The sequence below is a fragment of the Panulirus ornatus genome, chromosome 4, assembly GCF_036320965.1.
Source record: "Panulirus ornatus isolate Po-2019 chromosome 4, ASM3632096v1, whole genome shotgun sequence".
Taxonomy (NCBI): Eukaryota; Metazoa; Arthropoda; class Malacostraca; order Decapoda; family Palinuridae; genus Panulirus; species Panulirus ornatus.
In genome coordinates, this window is record NC_092227.1 from 76,080,032 (window position 1) to 76,100,772 (window position 20,741).

Sequence of the window (20,741 nt, forward strand, 5' to 3'; positions counted from 1 at the left end):
AATGTCAAAAGCAAACAGAAAACTGCAAACCACGCAAAGTACCTTAAGCAATTACTAGCTATCTTACAATTACAAACACTCAGCATCTGCACAACAAAAGAAAAATCTTTCAAATGTAATCTCTTTCTAAAATGCTCAGCACTAACTTTTTTGGATCAGCTCTAAACCTTCATCCAAAACCACACCATAACCAACCCCCACCCCTGCTTTACACTTGATCTCCCTGTACACACTGATTCCCCCTCCCTCAAACATGACAATGACTAGACATATACTCACAGTGATGACTCAGCAAGCATTAAACTACCCTCTCAATCCACACTTGAATTCTACCCACCAATCATATACCCATCTGAAACTGCACCTCTCCCCAGGTCTGTGCTAACAACACTTTCTTGTCTCTGGACACTACTCATCTCTGCAATACAAAATGCAGAGATTCAGCATATCACAAGATCAATCATGTCCAATATGTAAGTTCCATGGTGAAAACACTGAAGATTTACTCCTTAACTTAACTGTCCAGCACAGAAAAATATACATCAAACTTCTTGATCTGTGGTCCCACCTAATGGTTGAGGCCAGCTTCCTGTGTGCTGCAAGAGCTCCACAGAAGGGATTCCTGGGGCAGGAAAGAAAGTAAGCACACATAAATATGTATGCATGTATGAAGATCCAAAATTCCTTCATAATCCATTTAAACAATGTACTGTATTTCACTATTTATCGGCTAAATGATATTAACTTTTCATTACGTTGTACTAATGGGAAGCATAATCAAGGCTTCCCACAGCTGCCACAGGCCACTGGCCAGGATATCGAACTGTGCTTAGCAAAGACTTCACCCGCATTTTGTATAATACTTACAATTACCATATGATGATCTGAAACCTCTTCATAATCTTTTAGAGCAGCTCATTTTCTGAAAAAATGAAAATTCACTGTTTAGTGGATAAAGTTTGCTATATTCTAGTTTGAATATACCACTTGGATACATAATATGAGGTCTACTACAAATATACCTAAGATCACTTTTACTCAGACAGGAAGCCCACAGAACTGCCTTATTGACCATTTTTTTCTTTCTTTTTTGTGTATAGTGCCTTCACTAATGATCACAACAATTGTACATCTATCATGTTTTACAGATCATGAAATACAGATTTGGATGATGGATCTTAATTTGTCATATGGTCTTCAATTTTTGTTCATGATGAAACAATGAATGAATTTGTAATTAATTGAAGAAGTAAAATCTGTTAAGAACTGTAATGCAGTCCCATCAAGCCATTCCCTCAGGATCACTATGCCAAACCTAAACAAAAGCAGAAGAAAAATAAAGAATGACATTAGTAATATGAACCTCAGTGGTCATACATATAAATCAATTTTTCTGGAACCACACAATTCAAGACCACAGATACCATTAATGTCACTGATAATATTCAGGTCATTTGCAATTTGTCTATATCATTAAATTCATCTTAAATTGGCTAATGAATTGTCAGATTTTCTAATGGTATAGCTCTCTTAAAAAACATGACTGATTACAACAAGTTTTCAATCTAGTTAAACTCAAGTCATGCATCAATCATGTTTCTAACATAATTACTTTCATTTGTAAAGTTATCCAACATTGGCATTTATGGAAATGAACTTGGCTTATCACTATAAGATGGGTATTGAGGTAACTTGTCCCTTAACACAGCACAAACATCCCTATCTAATAACCACTGCTTCTGCCTTCCAATAAAGTCCTACCTGTACTCACAGACCAAAATTGATATTCTCCACACCCTATAACAACTGCACACTATAATTTCCACAGCATAAAAAAACCCAGTCTACAATCTCATCCTCCACCCTCTCTTCTATTCCCTAACCACTCCATTTGCTTTGCCTCTTCCCTGTCCCTTTACATCACCCTACCTGGTTCACCCACTCTCTAGTTCTCTTCTTAAAAGTGTTTTCCCTCAACCCTTACTCTCTATTGAAAAGAAATTAAATAATGAACTGTTTAACCCTTTAGAGGGCAGGTATCTCACAAAGAATACATAAGTGATGATGTATGAACTGGTGCATGAGTCAATCTGCAAAAAGTATTACTTTCACAATGTTTTCAGCAGATAAGAGAAATCCTTAATCATACCCCATGATTGAATCAGATACTTCCAACCTATCCTGTGGCAACCTCAGACTATGCATAAGCACACAGTATGCTTCAAGTTGTAATAAAGGGTGGATGTGCACAGAGTTGTGCTCCTTCTCACACCTACACCCATGGAGGGAAGACCTTGAAAATCTAACCTACACTAGTTGAAGTTTTCTGCATCAGACAATGAGTGACATTTACTTGAAATCAACAGAAAGTGGTGAAAAACTTGTCACAAAAACAAAAAAGCCTATCAAAGTTCTTCGCCAGATTCCTGGAGAAGCATGCTCATCCCATACAGGATCTCTGGCCTGTTGACTGATAGCTTTTTCTGGTTCACAGCAATGATGAATAAAGTTATATCGTGCATATATATATTCATCTATATGATCAATCATATCATCATTCAGTTGCTTGGGAATGATGAGATTATGGTGGTTGACACTGCAAAATGGTAAGGAGAGTGATATAAAGGTCGACCTTAACAACAAAAACAACCTTGACCCCAACTTTCTCCAGGAAATCCCAGATGATGAATGAAAAGGTACCTAATCTTAAAATTTAAATTTTTTGGCAAATATTTTTGAACCTTAGAAGTAAATTTTAACAGTTGAGTAGCATGATTTCCATAGTTACAAAGAAAAGCACACACAACCAACACAAAGTGCAAGTTCTTTTACACCATTATCTTTTCAAATATCATTCCACTAACTGCAGCTACTTTCGAATACTAATGTAATCCCCTTAATGCAACAATTTTCATAAAAAAACTTTTGAATTACCATATATACATTTTCACACTTGACTGCTGTTCATTGCATCAGTGAGGTAGTGCCAGGAAACAGCATATATCATATGCTGTTGGAAGAAAGCTACTAGATGAGGGGAGGTTATTGTTGGGAGAGTAAGCAAGAAGGGAGGAGGGTGAGTGGTTCCAATGGAAGGTGGGCTGGCATCAAGGGTGCCTGATGTCAACATGGCTGTTTAATCTGAGGGTGTTGGAGGTGTGTGTGTGTGTGTGTGTGTGTGTGTGTGTGTGTGTGTGTGTGTGTGTGTGTGTGTGTGTTGGGGATGGGGGGGGGATGTGAGGGTCTTGAAAAATGGGGCTGGTCCAGAGAATGGTGAGGGTGGGGAAGCTTGAAATGTGAGTACTACAGAAGCTGGGGTCTGACTCTGGGAGTGTATATGGAAAAAAATTGAGACTTTGTGAATAAAAAGTACAGTAGAGGCAAGATTGGTTTGAATGCGAGTCTGAATGGGGAAAACCTGGAGGACATGGAGCGTTTTCGAAACTTTGGAGTGGGAATAACAGCAGATGGAGTTATAGGAGCTAAAGTGAACTATGGGGGGTGTAGCTACATACCTACAAGATTTTGCCATGATGGTTGGGCTAATATGTGGTGCTCACAACACTGTTACTCTTGATTGCCGCCCCATTGCTCAATTCATCTTGTTTGTTGGATGATGCTTTTCTTGGCTAGTATGCCATAACTGTCTATTCCAGGCTCATCTGTTTTTGCCCTTGACCATAAGCCACCCCATTACTCATTTCATATCCAGTTTGTTGGATGATGCTTTTTTTGGCTACTATGCCATAATTGTCTATTCCAAGCTCATCTGTTTTTGCCCTTTACCATGAGCCTAGCTTTCTTTTGAATGTTTCTATGGTCACTCCATGTACATTTCTCAGTTCTGAAATGACATCAAAAAAGCATGCCAACTTTCTTGCTCATCATTCATATATTCTTGTTTGGTGCCTTTTTAGTATATTTCCAAGTATTAATTTGATTGGATGATTCTTTATCCACCCTGTTGCACTGCTTCCAAATTTGGAGCACAGCTTTTTATACCTTCTATTTGTTTTTATCGAGGATGTAAGGCATGTGTACATGTAGGAAGAGAGGAAAGTGATTGATTCTCAGTGAATGTAGGTTTGCGGCAGGGGTGTGTGATGTCTCCATGGTTGTTTAATTTGTTTATGGATGGGGTTGTTAGGGAGGTGAATGCAAGAGTTTTGGAAAGAGGGGCAAGTATGAAGTCTGTTGGGGATGAGAGAACTTGGGAAGTGAGTCAGTTGTTGTTCGCTGATGATACAGCGCTGGTGGCTGATTCATGTGAGAAACTGCAGAAGCTGGTGACTGAGTTTGGTAAAGTGTGTGAAAGAAGAAAGTTAAGAGTAAATGTGAATAAGAGCAAGGTTATTAGGTACAGTAGGGTTGAGGGTCAAGTCAATTGGGAGGTGAGTTTGAATGGAGAAAAACTGGAGGAAGTGAAGTGTTTTAGATATCTGGGAGTGGATCTGGCAGCGGATGGAAACATGGAAGCGGAAGTGGATCATAGGGTGGGGGAGGGGGCGAAAATTCTGGGAGCCTTGAAGAATGTGTGGAAGTCGAGAACATTATCTCGGAAAGCAAAAATGGGTATGTTTGAAGGAATAGTGGTTCCAACAATGTTGTATGGTTGCGCGGCGTGGGCTATGGATAGAGTTGTGCGCAGGAGGATGGATGTGCTGGAAATGAGATGTTTGAGGACAATGTGTGGTGTGAGGTGGTTTGATCGAGTAAGTAACGTAAGGGTAAGAGAGATGTGTGGAAATAAAAAGAGCGTGGTTGAGAGAGCAGAAGAGGGTGTTTTGAAATGGTTTGGGCACATGGAGAGAATGAGTGAGGAAAGATTGACCAAGAGGATATACGTGTCGGAGGTGGAGGGAACGAGGAGAAGAGGGAGACCAAACTGGAGGTGGAAAGATGGAGTGAAAAAGATTTTGTGTGATCGGGGCCTGAACATGCAGGAGGGTGAAAGGAGGGCAAGGAATAGAGTGAATTGGAGCGATGTGGTATACCGGGGCTGACGTGCTGTCAGTGGATTGAATCGGGGCATGTGAAGCGTCTGGGGTAAATCATGGAAAGCTGTGTAGGTATGTATATTTGCGTGTGTGGACGTATGTATATACATGTGTATGGGGGTGGGTTGGGCCATTTCTTTCGTCTGTTTCCTTGCGCTACCTCGCAAACGCGGGAGACAGCAAAAAAAAAAAAAAAAAAAAAAAAAAAAATGTTACCAAGGATATATCATTGTATACCTTTCTCTACCTCTTTTTGGACTATCTAACTCAAGTTCTTTCCATCTCTCATTATAGTTCATATGCTTTACTCCACTCAGTTTGTTTTTAATATGTTTTTGAATTTTCTCTAGTTTGTTTATTTCAACGTTTAACTGGTGAACATAAAACATAGTATGGTAGTATACAATACTACTTCTTAAATGTACATTAAACATTCCCATCATTAGCTTTCTGTCTCTAGCTGCATATGTTTAGTGGTGTTATACCACTCATTATTTGGCTTGAGAGTATTACCATATCAATGTTTTTTAAATTTATTCATAATGTTTCCCAAATCCTTGACATTCACTTCACTCTATATTTTTTCTAAGGCCTTTGTGAGCAGGTACTGAAATACAACTAACTGCCCCATTATCATTTCATGGATACCTCATGGAGTCTTCAAGGTTCTTTACCCCCACAGCCTGGGTTAGGCCTAGGCTGCTGGATTGGGTCAATGGTTGACCAAGCTGTTGGAAGCCTTAGCCCTAAGCCCACATAGCTCCAACAACCAAGCTGGTATGGTAAACTTTGCTGTTACTTATCCAATGCACTCTTGAACTTCTCTACCAAACATCCCATCCAGTTTCTGGTGGTTGATGGCAAGGTGCAGAAGAGTCTTAGGCCCCAGATGTTTAAGGTGTTCTCTCTATTGTGCATATCACACCTTCGGATTTCAGAAGTCATCCTTTACAAAGTCACACCTTTAGATTTCAGAGGTCATCCTTTATGAAGTCTTTAATGCTTGTCATACCAGTAAGGTGATACTTCCAAATCTAAGTCGGGGACAGTACCTTCAAAGATTTTCCAGGTATAGATGATGATGATATACTCCCATCTGAGCTCCAGAGGGTACAACCTCAGTAATGTCAGTCATTTCCAGTAAATTAGTTCCTTTACCATATCAATATGGTCAAGGAAAACCTCTAAACATTTTCTACATCTGCATTTCACCTGTCTCAGGTTGATGCTAGAAAACAATAATATCCTATTCATGATAGAAAAATGCCTTGAATATCATCATCACTAGCTTTTCTTCCTTTGTCTTAAAAAGTCTGCAGGATCCAGCCTGCCATACTTCTACACAAGGCAACTGTTGCTTTGTTGTGTTCACTAAAGGTTTGGTTGTTAGACATTATAACACCAAGGTCTTTCACATTATTCACCTGGTTTATGACAGCACCTGTGTCTGTCTGGTATTGTTTTTTTTTTATTTCTTCATTTTCCTCATAACAAAGGAATTTAAATTTATCTCCACTGAAAAGCATGTTGTTCTCAGTTGCTCAGTTAAAGACTTCACTTATGTCACTTCGTAACCTCTGACTCATCTATTAATGATTTTCAAATTATTCTTGTATCACCTGCAAAGAATGCCACTGAACTGTGGCTCATCTTTGTGTCAATGTCAGACATAAAAATCAGGAAAAGGAAAGGTACTTTTACTATAGAAGCACTAGACATGGCATGGTTTACAACTACTTGTGGTGATCTACAAGTTGAAGCGTTTCATATACATCTCCCAATTTTTCCAGTTCTTCCCTATTTTCACATTTTATGTGCTAAGACAATATGGTCATATTCATCATACGCTTTTGCAAAGTCTGTGTAAATCATGTCAGTATATTCTTTTGCTTTCTTTTTCAAAGCTTCAATAATCCTATCACTATGGTCAAGCAACAGAGAGAGGCGAGACCTTCCTGCCATAATACCATGTTTTCCTAGGATATGCAGCTTGTTCATTTCTATGTGTTCAGTCAGTTTGCCTCTTGGGACTCTTTCAAAGATTACAATGATGTGCAATGCTAATGCTATTGAATGACAGCTTTTCATGACTGCTTTGCTTCCACTTTTGTAAGGTGGGGAGATGTGGGTCAGTTTCACTCTCAGGAATGATGCCAGAATATAAACATTTTCTCCATAGGATATTTAGTGCATGTGCTAGTGTCTTGCATTTCTTTATGAAAAATGAGTTCCATGTCTAAGCTGCCCTCTTGATATCTTATGTTGAGGTGATGTTTGTCATGTGTACACTTGGGGGATTACTGTTTTGGAAGAAGTCTGTTGAGTCAATTATATCTAATGTTGTTTTTGGCTCAATGAAAACCAATCCACATTACCTTTTTAGTATCTCTCATCTCTTGGCAATTGCCTGTAAAGGTACCTTCTTCTCTTTCCAGTGGGCTGTTTGATTTGTGGGTCTAGATCTACATACTGCATATTAGTAAAAGTATTTTGGGTTATTTTCTGTTTCATTTATGGCTTTTTCTTTTTCCTGTTTTTCATAAGACATTTATAGTTTATGGTCTGTGTCTGATAATTCACTTGACAGGTTTTCTTTCCTTTGCTGGGTGAGCTGTAGCTTCTTTAGATCTGCAAATAGCTCGTCTGTCTTGTTCTAACTTGGACCTTCAGTGCTTTCTTCTTGCTGGTTCATGTCTGTTGCATGTTTGGAGTACCAAAGTGGTTATGTAATTTACACATTCCTCCTATGTTTTGGCACTCAGCGGGGTTTCCCACTGTGACACAGACACTTCACTGATCAAGTCCTCCCAGTTAAAAATTCACCATTAAAAGTGAAATTACTGAAAACACCTCCACTGTTTTGTGTGTTCAGACGAGGCAGTTTAATAACCAAGCTTGTTTTTACTTCAATCAGTTTATGATCACAGTTCAGGGTGTTTGTCATGGTAGTGTCACATATTTGGTCCACAAAAATGTGTGAAAATTAAGTTATTTCCTCTAGTTGGTTTTGTTATTTGTTGACAAAGAAGAATTTTTTGCAGTCTGAACAACTCTCTTTTTTGCAGCTGTTTGTTTGAGCTGCTTCCAGCATCAGTATTTTCCTACACTCTTACTTCCTGCCTGTCTCCATCTAATGTGTGGGAGGCTACAGTCTCCTAAGACAAGTATATTTGGTACTGGATTCCTGAGGAGACCAAGACATGATTCTGTTTCTTATTTGTTCTGTATATTCATGAGACTCTGCATTTGGTGGTCTAGAGATTATCGTAGTGATCATATATGGGTTTTCAAACTTGACAATGAGTGCTTCTAAAATGCCATTAGAGGTCAGGAGTTCAGTTGTTATCAGCGAATCTACTTTATACAGTCCAACCCTTCCACATGATCTTCTAGTCCTGTCACATCTATTCAGGTTGAAATTTTGGGTCTACACCTTATTATTCAAATATAGTCTTTTGGGTGTGTTCCAGTGAAGACCACAAATATTACACTTGACTCAATTTGCATGCCATTTATAAATGGGATTTTATTCGTTCTACGTGACTTCAGTCCTGTATGTTGGCATATAAAAAGGATGTTGCATGGCTTGTCTCTGTGTTGTTTTGAGGGGTTAACATGCTTTGTTCTGCCATATTTGGCACACAGCTTTCTGTTCTTCCCTGCCTCTGTTTTGCCCTTTGTCTGTCAGTAAAAAGAATGTATACTTTGACTGGCACAAGGAATATATTTCACTGTCCCTGATATGTGGTGGTTCTCACAGTACTTGATCAAGTAGGGTACCAATTAATCTCTAGTTACTCTTTGCAAAATTCTGGATATTAGAATCTGCATCCTTCACCACATTTACCTCTCTTTGGCTACTTCAAATTTCTCTTCACTGAATTCCATTACTCTGTCTTCCACCCATTTATAAATGGTATTCAGGTCTCTCTGCTTTTTTCATAATCTTCATTTTCAATTGTTTAACTCACTCATGTCAAAACATTCATGCTCTCATTCACCTTCATATTGATGTCAGATATCATGAATACAAATATCACTTAGGATAATACAGTTCCCTGTAGGACACTCCTAAAGGACTTCGTCAGACATGTTTCCCTTTGCAACTCCTTTGAATTTTCCTAATCTTGAAATTCTTTGATCATTTTCCAATCTTTAACATATTTTAAAACTTTCTCTGGTAATACCCCATGCCTCATAACCATATAACATTGTTGGAAATACTACTCCTTCAAACATACCCATTTTTGCCCTCCAGGATAATGTTTCTCTCCTTCCACACATTCTTTATCACTCCCAGAACCTTAGCCCCATCCCCCACCCTGTGACACTTCCACTTCCATGGTTCCATTCACTGGTAAGTCCACTCCCAGATATCTAAAACACTCCACTTCCTCCAGTTTTTCTCCATTCAAACTTACCTCCCAATTAACATGTCCCTCAACCCTAATGGACCTAAAAACCTTGCTCTTATTCACATTTACTCTCAACTTTCTCTTTTCACACACTTTTCCAAACTCAGTCACCAACTTCCGCAGTTTCTCAGTCAAATCAATCACCAGAACTGTATCATCAGCAAACAACAACTGACTGACTTCCTAGGCCCTTTCATCCCCAACAGACTGCATACTCTCTCCTCTCTCCAAAACCCTTGCATTTACCTCCCTAACCACCCATCTGTAAACAAATTCAACCATGGGGACATCATGCACCCCTGCCACAAACCAACCTTCCAAGGGAACCAATTACTCTTCTCTCTTCCTACTCATACACATGCCTTACATCCTTAGTAAAAACTTTTCATTGCTTCTAGCAACTTACCACACCACATATTCTGAAGACCTTCCACAAAGCATCTCTATCAACCTTTTTGTATGCCTTCTCCAGATCTATAAATGCTACATACAAATCCATCTGTTTTTTTAAGTATTTCTAACATACATTCTTCAAAGCAAACACCTGATCCACACATCCTCTACCACTTCTGAAACCACACCGCTCTTCCCCATCTGATGCTCTGTGCATGCCTTCACCCTCTCAATCAATACCCTCCCATATAATTTCCAAAGGATACTCAACAAGCTTATGCCTTTGTAGTTTGAGCACTTACCTTTATCCCCTTATGCCTTTGTATAATGGCACATTCCACTAATCCTCAAGCACTTCACCATGATCCATACATACAATGAATATCCTTATCAACCATCAACAACAGAGTCACCCCCTTTCTTAATAAATTCTAACCCACCACTTATCATTATTATCATTATCATCTTACATGATCATCCATTCCCACATCAGCAAGCTAATGTCAAGAAAAAGATGTAAATGTGAATAAGAGCAAGGTTATTAGGTACAGTAGGGTTGAGGGTCAAGTCAATTGGGAGGTAAGTTTGAATGGAGAAAAACTGGAGGAAGTAAAGTGTTTTAGATATCTGGGAGTGGATCAGGCAGTGGATGGAACTATGGAAGCGGAAGTGAATCATAGGAAGTGAATAGGAAGCGGAAGTGAATCATATATATATATATATATATATATATATATATATATATATATATATATATATATATATATTTTTTTTTTTTTTTTTTTTTTTTTACTTTGTCGCTGTCTCCCGCGTTTGCGAGGTAGCGCAAGGAAACAGACGAAAGAAATGGGCCCACCCCCCCCCCCCATACACATGTACATACACACGTCCACACACGCAAATATACATACCTACACAGCTTCCATGGTTTACCCCAGACGCTTCACATGCCTTGCTTCAATCCACTGACAGCACGTCAACCCCTGTATACCACATGACTCCAATTCACTCTATTTCTTGCCCTCCTTTCACCCTCCTGCATGTTCAGGCCCCGATCACACAAAATCCTTTTCACTCCATCTTTCCACCTCCAATTTGGTCTCCCTCTTCTCCTCGTTCCCTCCACCTCCGACACATATATCCTCTTGGTCAATCTCTCCTCACTCATTCTCTCCATGTGCCCAAACCATTTCAAAACACCCTCTTCTGCTCTCTCAACCACGCTCTTTTTATTTCCACACATCTCTCTTACCCTTACGTTACTTACTCGATCAAACCACCTCACACCACACATTGTCCTCAAACATCTCATTTCCAGCACATCCATCCTCCTGCGCACATCTCTATCCATAGCCCATGCCTCGCAACCATACAACATTGTTGGAACCACTATTCCCTCAAACATACCCATTTTTGCTTTCCGAGATAATGTTCTCGACTTCCACACATTTTTCAAGGCTCCCAAAAATTTTCGCCCCCTCCCCCACCCTATGATCCACTTCCGCTTCCATGGTTCCATCCGCTGACAGATCCACTCCCAGATATCTAAAACACTTCACTTCCTCCAGTTTTTCTCCATTCAAACTCACCTCCCAATTGACTTGACCCTCACCCCTACTGTACCTAATAACCTTGCTCTTATTCACATTTACTCTCAACTTTCTTCTTCCACACACTTTACCAAACTCAGTCACCAGCTTCTGCAGTTTCTCACATGAATCAGCCACCAGCGCTGTATCATATATATATATATATATATATATATATATATATATATATATATATATATATATATATATATATATATATATTTTTTTTTTTTTTTTATACTTTGTCGCTGTCTCCCGCGTTTGCGAGGTAGCGCAAGGAAACAGACGAAAGAAATGGCCCAACCCCCCCATACACATGTATATACATACGTCCACACACGCAAATATACATACCTACACAGCTTTCCATGGTTTACCCCAGACGCTTCACATGCCTTGATTCAATCCACTGACAGCACGTCAACCCCGGTATACCACATCGCTCCAATTCACTCTATTCCTTGCCCTCCTTTCACCCTCCTGCATGTTCAGGCCCCGATCACACAAAATCTTTTTCACTCCATCTTTCCACCTCCAATTTGGTTTCCCTCTTCTCCTTGTTCCCTCCACCTCCGACACATATATCCTCTTGGTCAATCTTTCCTCACTCATCCTCTCCATGTGCCCAAACCACTTCAAAACACCCTCTTCTGCTCTCTCAACCACGCTCTTTTTATTTCCACACATCTCTCTTACCCTTACGTTACTCACTCGATCAAACCACCTCACACCACACATTGTCCTCAAACATCTCATTTCCAGCACATCCATCCTCCTGCGCACAACTCTATCCATAGCCCACGCCTCGCAACCATACAACATTGTTGGAACCACTATTCCTTCAAACATACCCATTTTTGCTTTCCGAGATAATGTTCTCGACTTCCACACATTCTTCAAGGCCCCCAGGATTTTCGCCCCCTCCCCCACCCTATGATCCACTTCCGCTTCCATGGTTCCATCCGCTGCCAGATCCACTCCCAGATATCTAAAACACTTCACTTCCTCCAGTTTTTCTCCATTCAAACTCACCTCCCAATTGACTTGACCCTCAACCCTACTGTACCTAATAACCTTGCTCTTATTCACATTTACTCTTAACTTTCTTCTTCCACACACTTTTCCAAACTCAGTCACCAGCTTCTGCAGTTTCTCACATGAATCAGCCACCAGCGCTGTATCATCAGCGAACAACAACTGACTCACTTCCCAAGCTCTCTCATCCCCAACAGACTTCATACTTGCCCCTCTTTCCAAAACTCTTGCATTTACCTCCCTAACAACCCCATCCATAAACAAATTAAACAACCATGGAGACATCACACACCCCTGCCGCAAACCTACATTCACTGAGAACCAATCACTTTCCTCTCTTCCTACACGTACACATGCCTTACATCCTCGATAAAAACTTTTCACTGCTTCTAACAACTTTCCTCCCACACCATATATTCTTAATACCTTCCACAGAGCATCTCTATCAACTCTATCATATGCCTTCTCCAGATCCATAAATGCTACATACAAATCCATTTGCTTTTCTAAGTATTTCTCACAAGGTTTGTTGAATGTGTTTGATGACAGAGTGGCAGATATAGGGTGTTTTGGTCGAGGTGGTGTGCAAAGTGAGAGGGTTAGGGAAAATGATTTGGTAAACAGAGAAGAGGTAGTGAAAGCTTTGCGGAAGATGAAAGCCGGCAAGGCAGCAGGTTTGGATGGTATTGCAGTGGAATTTATTAAAAAAGGGGGTGACTGTATTGTTGACTGGTTGGTAAGGTTATTTAATGTATGTATGACTCATGGTGAGGTGCCTGAGGATTGGCGGAATGCGTGCATAGCGCCATTGCACAAAGGCAAAGGGGATAAGAGTGAGTGCTCAAATTACAGAGGTATAAGTTTGTTGAGTATTCCTGGCAAATTGTATGGGAGGGTATTGATTGAGAGGGTGAAGGCATGTACAGAGCATCAGATTGGGGAAGAGCAGTGTGGTTTCAGAAGTGGTAGAGGATGTGTGGATCAGGTGTTTGCTTTGAAGAATGTATGAGAAATACTTAGAAAAGCAAATGGATTTGTATGTAGCATTTATGGATCTGGAGAAGGCATATGATAGAGTTGATAGAGATGCTCTGTGGAAGGTATTAAGAATATATGGTGTGGGAGGCAAGTTGTTAGAAGCAGTGAAAAGTTTTCATCGAGGATGTAAGGCATGTGTACGTGTAGGAAGAGAGGAAAGTGATTGGTTCTCAGTGAATGTAGGTTTGCGGCAGGGGTGTGTGATGTCTCCATGGTTGTTTAATTTGTTTATGGATGGGGTTGTTAGGGAGGTGAATGCAAGAGTTTTGCAAAGAGGGGCAAGTATGAAGTCTGTTGGGGATGAGAGAGCTTGGGAAGTGAGTCAGTTGTTGTTCGCTGATGATACAGCGCTGGTGGCTGATTCATGTGAGAAACTGCAGAAGCTGGTGACTGAGTTTGGTAAAGTGTGTGAAAGAAGAAAATTAAGAGTAAATGTGAATAAGAGCAAGGTTATTAGGTACAGTAGGGTTGAGGGTCAATTCAATTGGGAGGTGAGTTTGAATGGAGAAAAACTGGAGGAAGTGAATTGTTTTAGATATCTGCGAGTGGATCTGGCAGCGGATGGAACCATGGAAGCGGAAGTGGATCATAGGGTGGGGGAGGGGGCGAAAATTCTGGGAGCCTTGAAGAATGTGTGGAAGTCGAGAACATTATCTCGGAAAGCAAAAATGGGTATGTTTGAAGGAATAGTGGTTCCAACAATGTTGTATGGTTGCGAGGCGTGGACTATGGATAGAGTTGTGGGCAGGAGGATGGATGTGCTGGAAATGAGATGTTTGAGGACAATGTGTGGTGTGAGGTGGTTTGATCGAGTAAGTAACGTAAGGGTAAGAGAGATGTGTGGAAATAAAAAGAGCGTGGTTGAGAGAGCAGAAGAGGGTGTTTTGAAATGGTTTGGTCACATGGAGAGAATGAGTGAGGAAAGATTGACCAAGAGGATATATGTGTCGGAGGTGGAGGGAACGAGGAGAAGAGGGAGACCAAATTGGAGGTGGAAAGATGGAGTGAAAAAGATTTTGTGTGATCGGGCCTGAACATGCAGGAGGGTGAAAGGAGGGCAAAGAATAGAGTGAATTGGAGCGATGTGGTATACCGGGGTTGACGTGCGGTCAGTTGATTGAATCAAGGCATGTGTATGGGGGTGGGTTGGGCCATTTCTTTCGTCTGTTTCCTTGCGCTACCTCGCAAACGCGGGAGACAGCGACAAAAAAAAAAAAAAATTATATATATATATATATATATATATATATATATATATATATATATATATATATATATATATATATATATTATTATTGTTATTATTTTGCTTTGTCGCTGTCTCCCGCGTTTGCGAGGTAGCGCAAGGAAACAGACGAAAGAAATGTCCCAACCCACCCCCATACACATATATATACACACACGTCCACACACGCAAATATTTGAATGGAGAAAAACTGGAGGAAGTGAAGTGTTTTAGATATCTGGGAGTGGATCTGGCAGCGGATGGAACCATGGAAGCGGAAGTGGATCATAGGGTGGGGGAGGGGGCGAAAATTCTGGGAGCCTTGAAGAATGTGTGGAAGTCGAGAACATTATCTCGGAAAGCAAAAATGGGTATGTTTGAAGGAATAGTGGTTCCAACAATGTTGTATGGTTGCGAAGCGTGGGCTATGGATAGAGTTGTGCGCAGGAGGATGGATGTGCTGGAAATGAGATGTTTGAGGACAATGTGTGGTGTGAGGTGGTTTGATCGAGTAAGTAACGTAAGGGTAAGAGAGATGTGTGGAAATAAAAAGAGCGTGGTTGAGAGAGCAGAAGAGGGTGTTTTGAAATGGTTTGGGCACATGGAGAGAATGAGTGAGGAAAGATTGACCAAGAGGATATATGTGTCGGAGGTGGAGGGAACGAGGAGAAGAGGGAGACCAAACTGGAGGTGGAAAGATGGAGTGAAAAAGATTTTGTGTGATTGGGGCCTGAACATGCAGGAGGGTGAAAGGAGGGCAAGGAATAGAGTGAATTGGAGCGATGTGGTATACCGGGGTTGACGTGCTGTCAGTGGATTGAATCAAGGCATGTGAAGCGTCTGGGGTAAACCATGGAAAGCTGTGTAAGTATGTATATTTGCGTGTGTGGACGTATGTATATACATGTGTATGGGGGTGGGTTGGGCCATTTCTTTCGTCTGTTTCCTTGCGCTACCTCGCAAACGCGGGAGACAGTGACAAAAAAAAAAAAAAAAATCTCAATGTACACATATATATACACACTCAGACACATACATATATACCCATGCACACAATTCACACTGTCTGCCTTTATTCATTCCCATCGCCACCTCACCAGGCATGGAATACCATCCCCCTCCCCCCTCATGTGTGCGGGGTAGCGCTAAGAAAAGACAACAAAGGCCTCATTCGTTCACACTCAGTCTCTAGCTGTCATGCAATAATGCCCGAAACCACAGCTCCCTTTCCACATCCAGGCCCCACACAGCTTTCCATGGTTTACCCCAGACGCTTCACATGCCCTGATTCAATCCACTGACAGCACGTCAACCCCGGTATACCACATCGATCCAATTCGCTCTATTCCTTGCCCGCCTTTCACGTGCATATTCATACTTGCTTGCCTTCATCCATTCTGAGCACCATCCCGCCCCACAGGAAACAGCATCCCCACCCCTTGCATTAGCAAGGTAGCACCAAGAAAACAGACAAAAAAGGCCACATTCGCTCACATTCCAAAAAGTGGCTCCTGAAGAAAACTTGGTTTTTATAAAATATTACATTAAAATTAACCCTAGCATTCCACCTAAATATGTTGTCAGCATTGCCACTTCCACAAGGCAGAGGTATGGTTCCCCTACATCATCAGTCTCCTCTTTACAGCAGTTATATGGCAGCTTTCAGATAGCAGGAAATACTGTCCTACACATCCTAAATTTTCAAATTTTTCCAGGGACATGTCTCCAGGAACCCTAGAGCTCACAATTCAGGGGGAGTTTGAAGGGTGAAGAGGCCCCCAGTAGAGACCGTTTTAAGGCCTCTAGAAGCATTAGTCCAGCCCTAGCACAACAGGTAATGCTGCCAAGGACTGACAGAAAGTGACTTTGGACAGAGGATGGATGTGGACCGATCATGTGCAATTGGCCAAAAGCAAAACAATGGGTAGATCACTGATGTGGTTCTGAAACATGTGCTTGATAAAGATATGACTTTGATGATAAACAGTAACTTTAAAAATTTCCTCTGATGAAAGTCTTGAATACAGGAGTTTTATTTCTGAACACGATAATATGTACACTTGATTATGATAAAAGAAAAATCCATAAAGGAAAAGGCCAGGTTCATCAAAAGAGATATTAGAGAGGCATAATCTAAGGAAAGTAAAACAGTAGTGCCTAGCTAGCCATTTCCTACCCTTAGAAATCCTTTGCCTTCCACCTCAGCCAACATAGCAAGCCACATACATTTCTCCCTCATCCTCTAGTGCAAACATCTTTCATTCATCCCTGTGCATTTCACTTTAGAAGCACATGTATGAAGATAATTTGGTAAAAGTAAATCAAAAATTCACTCTAATCTTTATTTCACAGTTACATCCAATCCACTACACAATATATGATATATAAGAATCACAGCATTGTGTAAAAACGAGCAATTTATGCTAGGCAATCACAGGCTATGACATCACCTTAGGCTTGTGCTAGGCTACGCCATCACATTTGGCTTCTAAAAACCAAAAATTTCTAAAAATTGGCAACTGTTAAGTATGTAAGCTACTAGTTTACCAAGGTTCCATTATCTATATAAGTATTTTTCTCCTAAAATATGAATTTTGATTGACAATCCACTTCAAAACTGCAAAACTTTTCTAACATGGAAATAAATGACCAAAATCACTATTACCAAACTGAATTTTGCAATCAAATGACTCCCAGCTCCCACTTCCTAACAACAATGCTTTCTCTGTGCCATTCATAATCCAATTCAAATAAGAACCAATAAAATCCTATGATCAAAGCTGTTTCATATTTACTAATCACCTCTCTTCCTTTGCTTCAATTTTTCCCAAATAAATCTACGGTACTTCAAGTCATCTCATTCTTCCACTCATCATGCATTTTCTCTGCCCTATCAAAAAGGGGCAATCATTTAACAACCATGTATCATTCAACTAAAATATTCTTCAGTAAAAGCACCATGATACACTGTGTTTGTAACAGCATTTACCATGCTGTTTCATGCCAAGTAATGCAATGATTATAACAAAGTGTAAGACTGGACTCCAGCAGCAAACCAATAGTAGATGATTGGAAGATGGCACAATAGTCTTCCCTCATAATAAATCATAACATTCTACACTGACAAATGTATCAGCATCATTACCAGCAGGCATTTCCAACAAGCAAAATCTCTGACCAAGAGTGTACTGCTGACTTAATAATGCATATGAAGGTACTAAGGACACAAGAGAAATTCATTCCAAACAACTTAAAATATTTATGTAATGATAAACTTGCAGCTACAGTGGGTATGTTATACAATACTTAATTCAACACTAATCAGATTCTGTGTGAACAATGCACAGAAATATTCCCTCAATCATATAGTACAACCACAGGGTAAGAGATACCCTACCAATAGACTTGAGCACAAATTCACATCCCTGAAGTGCAAAATGCATAGTTGGTACAGTCATCACACATGATGACATTAGCTAATGAGATACATCCCCTCTTGATTTCCATGGAAAATATTGCAGAGAAAAAAGTGCCAAATGTACATCAAGTATCCATAAAAACATGGCCACTATGTCACTCTTCATACTGCTGAGGGAATGCATAAAATGTCACTGGTGCAATATAATGGTCTAAGATGGGATATGCAACTAAACATACAATCTGATGTACAAAAGAAATGATTGGATTTCAACTAAGAACATTCATATAACAATTCAAATAGCTTTTCATACCCTCACACATGGATGATGTGAAGTGTGCAATAAAAATATGTGAGCTGTTATACACTTCAAACAATATCAATGAAAACCTTTAAAAATTCACAAAATCCATTTTTCAGTATACCACATCAATTTTTTGGGCAACAGGAATGTGCTATGCGTGCTATGCTTTCAGGCACACACCAGCCCTTCCCCCCCATTATTTGGCCACACCACATTTCTTGAGGTCAGCAGGCCTGCTCCCTCCTGCACCTCAAACCAGTAACAAATATTTACGGCTGCAATACACATAAGTTCAAAGTGCTGGTACAGGATTTACTGTTCTGTGCACATAATGTGTGAAAAAAGAAAAAAATTATCATAAATATTTACGTGCTAATGGCAACAAGCAACTCAATGAACTCAATTTGTAGTTGTGATGTTAAAAGATTTACTATTAGGGGTATATAACATTAATGAATAATTGTTTATGAAGAAAGGCTTATAGATAAAAAAAAGTTGACCTGACCAAAAACAATCCAAGCTGATAATCATCATAAACATTTACATACTAGTGGCTGTGCATGTCTCACCAAATTTGCTGTACAAGTGATGGTGTTGTAACATTTGCTATAATGTGTATCTAATATTCTACAGTACTGTAGCACAATCACTTATAAGCAAATATGTGTAAAAAATTACAACAAAGAATGCCACAAACTGATAATTACTGCATCACTATTACTGTGTCACACAAGACAGCAAACTTGCTATGTAATGGTTAGTTTATATGATTTTCTATTTGATGTGTAAATAAAAAGGAATCATTTACAAACAAATTACATGTAAAACATCAATGTAAGACCAATAACATTAAATCAATAATCATCATTAAGTACTTATGCACTAGCATTGGTATGCATCTCAACAAACTCACTGTAATAGTGATGTTAAAAGACTGTCTGTTTGGGGTATAAATTATCATAGAGCAATCATTCATAAAGAAACACATGTAAAAACCCAGGTTAGACAATGCAGAGTGTGGCTGCAGAAAAAAATATTGCTGAGAAAGAAGTAAGGTACACAATGAGAGGTTCATGCTTTCCCTGCCTCTGGCACAATCTCATTTTAGTATTCATAGGTTGATAGGTACTCTCTCTCTCTCTCGTTAGAGATTTGGTAAGGGTCGTGACTGTATTTCACTAAAAATTACCAAATACATAAATATGAGCCTTAACTAAATGCACAATGATAAGAGAATTTAGAAGAGGCATAAGAAAAATAGTTTTCATGCAATTTTCTTTTGCCTAGTAGGTTTCGGGCATGTATTCACAAGAACCCCACTCTTATCAGTCTTTCTTCTCAAATTGGACAGTTTTTTGGCTGATGCCCTGGTTTCTGTGTGTTTGTTCTTTCTTTGTGGTGCTTTGTGTTCTCCCTTTTTGTGTGGTGAGATTTGTCAAAATGTATAATATATATAAAATGTATTTTGATCAGAATCAGCGTGCATGAGGAAAAAAAAAGCATGAGGTGTTGTAGGGAAGGGGTGGACACATGGAGGCCAGGATGATAGCTTTGAAATAGCCAAAACCCAGGAGGTATATCACCAGTACTGCCTACCCGCCATGGGTATTGTGAGGGTTAGTGACGACTGAGTAGTGAACCAGCACTTCAGTGGTTGTCAAGATGCACTACTCTGACCAAAGTAGCTGTCTTTTCTTTCTGCCTCACCCACTCATGGACTACTGGCATTCTGTCCACAAATATACAATCTCACTTTCTCATGCATTACTCTTGACAACACTTAACTTACACAGGTCATTCTTCATAACTCTTAATTTTCAAGTGGTGAGTGCTACATGCTTGCCCTTCCTTTTGGTAAACTGGTGGGAACAATAGACAGAAGTAGTAGGTAGGCACACTTAGGTGGGAGCACTAAGTAGAAACATCAGGTAGAAGTACGTAGGAACATTAGACAGGAGCATCAGGTAGAAGTTGTCAGTCGGAACATTGGGTAGGAACCTCTGCAAACATTAGGTAGGAACCTCTGCCAGTGGCCTGTTAAGGGTGAGGCACTAAAGAATAAGAAATGGCACTGAAGTTCACCAGTTATGGAGATTATTGCCACAGCCAGCCCCTTATGGGAGTTCCAGAGGAAAAGGCATCAGGTATAAATAAACAGAACAAATGCATCTAAATTCAAAATTAACAATCATGTACATTTACATGTAGCTGATGGCTGACTGTAAATGCCTTGTTCACCAAAGGGGGATGAGGAGGGCTCACCACCTCATACACCATAGTGTGATACGTAATCCTGCAGCATCAGCTTCACTTGTGTTCTACATGAA

The 20,741-nt window shown here is 40.0% G+C and overlaps 1 protein-coding gene across 5 annotated transcripts in view; it reads right to left on the bottom strand.

Annotated features, from left to right (window-relative positions):
• LOC139745792 (uncharacterized) overlaps positions 1-20,741 on the bottom strand; it is a 74,315-nt gene that overhangs the window by 36,939 nt on the left and 16,635 nt on the right. For 2 of the 5 annotated variants that reach the window (XM_071656367.1, XM_071656376.1), the window contains exon 3: positions 868-922. The exons of the other annotated variants lie outside the window; for them this stretch is intronic. The gene's annotated coding sequence lies outside the window, so the exon portion shown is untranslated. The remainder of the gene's footprint in view (positions 1-867; positions 923-20,741) is intronic. 5 annotated transcript variants of the gene reach the window in all.